Below are 4,674 nucleotides of genomic sequence, written 5' to 3'. Positions count from 1 at the left end.
ATGCGGTTGTTCTCGGGGACTCCACCCCACGGTAGAACATCTCTTGGAAGTAGGGGCGAGGTTCGATTATTTCTTCGTCCACGCCCTCGCCTTCCTCTAGCTCTCGCCGCTGGGCGGGCGGATCGTCGTGGTAGGATCGGCGGTCTGCGTCCGTGAAGTCATCGTCGAGGAACTGCTGTCTACGGCTCCTTGGTAGTAACGACAGTAACGACCCATACCGGCAGGTTGGATCTGAAAAGTTGTTCGGAGACACAACAACTTATTTGAAGTGTTCCCACTTGCATTCGGTCCGAAAGTGAGCTCTCCCCACCACTTCCCCAACCCTTCCCCGGGCGAGACGGGACCCCACGGGGGGCCCCCGGGGCGGCGGCCCACGGGGCAGAAAATGGGCGCACGGTCCGGGGACCGACTCAGGGCGGTCCGGCAGGTGTCCGCACGGGTCCAGGACGACACGGGCGACACGGGACCCCACGGGGGGCCCCCGGGGCGGCGGCCCGGGCCGCGTGCAGCCGGGCCGGCAGGACTCGGACTCGGACTCGAACGTCACCGCGACCGCGGAGCCCGGCATGCCGAGCCCACCTACACGGGGGCGGCGCCCAGGACGACCCGGGCGAGACGGGACCCCACGGGGGGCCCCCGGGGCGGCGGCCCACGGGGCAGAAAATGGGCGCACGGTCCGGGGACCACTCAGGGCGGTCCTGCACCGGGGCACCGTCCTCGCCGTCAGATGAAAGTTACAAGTGAGGTGCCGTACGAAATGGATCAGAATTTTCAAATGCAATCTCTGATCACAAAACGCACAGCACCTCCACCCCCAGGTGGGGAGGAGGGGGCCGGTGACCAGCCGAACCCTACGGTATTGTCCTTCTGGGAACCGCTGAAACCCTAGCACACACACACACTGCACAACTTAAAAACTAAGTGGTTTTGTCCTCGGGATCACCCCTAACCCTCACTACGATGAAAACAGGCGCACTGAAACCCTAGCACACACACACACACTGCACAACTTAAAAACTAAGTGGTTTTGTCCTCGGGATCACCCCTAACCCTCACGACGATGAAAACAGGCGCACTTCACACTGCCAGCTTGTCGATGGCCCCGCGGTATGCCTTGAAAGAACTTGCCAGGAGAGCGGCGTTCACCTCCAAGTACTTCTTGGATGCAGTCCCCTTGGAGTGAGCCAACATCCTTGAATGCATGTTGTGATCCACTCCCTCTAGCAAATTGTTGAAGGCCAAGGTCACGCTAATATGCCGGATGTCATTGGATCGCAGAGGGGTTCCGTACTTCTGTTCATATTCACTAAATATGAACTCCGACTTCCTGATCTTCTTACCAGCGGCAGAGATGAAGACATATTTACTTTTTGGAAGAATTTCCTGAGACAGCCTCACTGCCATGGTGAGGAGTTGAACCTCCTTCTCCACTAAGCAGAGGTAAACCTGGTGTTTATCGGCGGTCTTGTGCTCTGAAAGCGGGACGCAGACAACATTGTCGACGACCTGCCTGTTCCTCACGTCCTCAAGGGTGACGCCACCGACGTTACCAGCCCTGTTGCAGCTGGCAACAGTCAGGCGTGTGACGACGGTCCGCATGGCCCTGTTGACAGCTTCAGAGTCAGCAGGATGTGCAATGGCATGCGACATACGGCAGAGGGCGGTGTTCAAAGCCTCCTGTGAGTTGTACAATTTATTAATTTGCTTAATTGTCTCAATAAAATTGGGGAATTTCTTTGCCAACACTTCATGACGCCTTTTCGCTGCTTGGTGGAGACGAGGCAGTGAAATTGTCCTGTGAAGCTGCAACAGCGCGTGCTTCCCCTCGATGTAGAGGTCGTCACTTGGCTTAGCAGCAGCATCGAGCAGCTTGTACAACAGCTTTCCATAATTCACCGTGGCAACGGTTGTGCAATTAGCGACAAGTCTGCGAGAGATGACAACAAATTAACATTTACGAAGAGCTCCAGTACAGTAGTCGGTGGGCATCCTCTGTCCGCTCCGCCCCGCACCGCCCCTCACCCCGCCCCCACGACCTCTACATAGAGAGTAGGTACATACCTCACAAACTTTTCGACAAGTTCCTTGTTAAGGACAGGGGTTGTCACATTATCGGTTTGGAGGCCTTCGTGAACCAAAAAGGTCACCCAATTTCGGCAAAGGATTCTGTAAAATCCTTTCGATCCTTCATTTTTGATGGCTAATGAATGATGCAGTTGAGCAGACAAACGGTCAATCAGATACAGCTGGTGTTCATTCAGCTGCCCGTACTGCTTCTCCAGGTAATCGGAGACGGGCATGTGTGAGATATTTTCCTGCATGTAGGAAAATTTACAATTGAAAATTGGTACACTATTAACATTTTTGAATAACTATACTAACGTCTGAGAACTTACGCCAGTGTCTTCGGGATCGTCTGGAGTCTCAATTTCTTCTTCATGCAGCTGCTTTAAGAGTTCATCCATCTCCTCTAAGTATGGCTGGAGTGAAGGAGCACATGAGGGACCGCCGACTCCGACTTCTACGTTCTCGAGTGTGTATCCGAGATCCTTGAGCGTAGTGCTCAGACCCAGACGCTGAATTGATGCCTCCATCTGATGGGAAGAAGGTGATTGTGTTCATTAAGAGGTTAGGCCCCAGGCCAAGTCTCGCGGTGGCCTCCGCCTCGCCGCCATCCTCGTGTGGGGGCTCGCACGCGCCTAGGCACCCCCTGGGGTCGTACACCAGGCCGCCGTCGACGACGGCCACGCCCCCGCACGAGGATGGCGGCGAGGCGGAGGCCACCGCGAGCACGCGACCACAGCGAGGACCACGAGCACGAGCCGACGGCCGCCCAGGACGACACGAGCTCCTCGCCGGACCCGGAGCGCCGCCGAGGGGGTGGGTCCCGGCTGCGAACCCAACTGTACCGGGTGTTGCAGAAAAGACACAGGTGCGGGCGGGTTTGCCTACCCTCGACTCGGCGGGCGCACGGGTCCCCTCCTCACCTCTCCCCAGACCCGCCCGCTCCTGCGTCTTCTCTGAATCACCCGGTACAAAGAAGGTGCAGGGCACTGCTCCACTTGCCGCATCTCAACAGGAACAGCGCCCCCCGCCTTCCTTCTTGCTTTTGCAGCTTACTAGAGCGTGCTGACAAGCCTCCCATATAATTGGTTTCTCTGTCCGTTTTATGTTCCAACTGTCATCGTCTGAAATTCACCCCCAGCCTTCTGGGCTTGGCATGTCTTCTGTTCTTCTGGTCGGCACGACCCCAGACTTGCCCACAAATATAAGCCGCACGAAGCACATGCATAGTTAGGGCATCTGATGTGGGTGGAAGATTTTGCAGCTTCACAGATTTTGTTGTGGATAAAATAAATCGTGCGTCGTTTACATATTTCTCTTGAGGCTTGTTTTGAGAGATATCAACTGAAATATCTGCCCCGGGCTGTGATATTGCCAGAAATGCCCCCGTGGCTTCAGGGACGGAAGTCCGGGTAGTCAATGCCGATCGTTTTCTCTTCAAACGAAAACCTGATGTGAAATCGGAGCCCGTGAATGCATGAAAACCTCTTAAAGCTTCTGACTTCTCGTCCCCGAGTTTTGACGAGATAACATGACAAGGGATGAACGGTTTTTTTTTTTTTTCACGAAATGAACCCAGGCACGTCTGAGGCCTTAACTGTTTAAACCCGGGAAAAAAATATTACTAATACTAGTACATCAGTGTCGACTGTTTTAATAATTGCTTTTGTTATCCCGCTTTCCACGGCATCTTTCAGGTGCAAAATAATTCTTGTGTCAGCCTCTTCTTTAACTCAAGTGAGTCCTGAGAGAGATGATGTGTACCCAAACTAAGCATCTAGCTGGGAAACCACACTGTAAAAACTGTTGGGAATTCTACTATTCGCATGTATGGGAAATTTCCTGTACATCATATCAGAAGTGAAAACTCCTATGAATGTATAGGAATTTTCCTATTTGGGAAGATGTGTATGGGAAAAGTACCAACTGAATAGGCAAATCCCCAGAAATGCAACAGGCCGAGTCGAGCCAGAGAAATTTCAGCCGATCACAAATTTGCGCGGGAAAGTTCGACCAATGGAATCGATCGTCTGTTGCTTTGTACAACTCTACCCAAAAATTATGTGGCCCTGGCGTCGATTCGGTGGTCACGTTTAAATAATGACAACTGGCTGCCGTGTATAAAGATGCAACACAGAGGCCGTTTTAAACGCGGCTGCTAAACGCGAGCAACGGCTTTGATTGGCTGGGACGGTGTTTCGCCTTGTAATAAATTTGTTTGAAAAGGGACGGCCAACCTATAACTAAAAATGGATATTATGTTTTTATTTTATTCAATATTATAAGAGTCAACATACAATATACAATACTTCTAAATGTATACGTTTTTTTTCATATGAACAAATTATCAGTGATCTCCCCACCCGCCCAGCCGACAAAGCTTGCGTAACTGAGACGGTCTATCAATGATCAATACATATCAATTCCTTCCCCCCTTCCATTCGCCCTCTCCTCTCCCGCTCGAGAAGCCAGTCCCCCTTAATCTGACGCTGTGTTAGAAATGTTTTTGAAAAGTTCACGTTCCTAGTCGTGAATGTCATGGCGGAGTTTATTTAAGCAAGCTAGCTTGGCGAACGATCAGCATACTAAACTTTGAAATATTTCTAATAG

This window comes from Frankliniella occidentalis, unplaced genomic scaffold, assembly GCF_000697945.3.
Source record: "Frankliniella occidentalis isolate FOCC.00 unplaced genomic scaffold, Focc_3.1 Scaffold108, whole genome shotgun sequence".
NCBI classification, from domain to species: domain Eukaryota; kingdom Metazoa; phylum Arthropoda; class Insecta; order Thysanoptera; family Thripidae; genus Frankliniella; species Frankliniella occidentalis.
Note: the sequence above shows the minus strand (reverse complement) of the source record.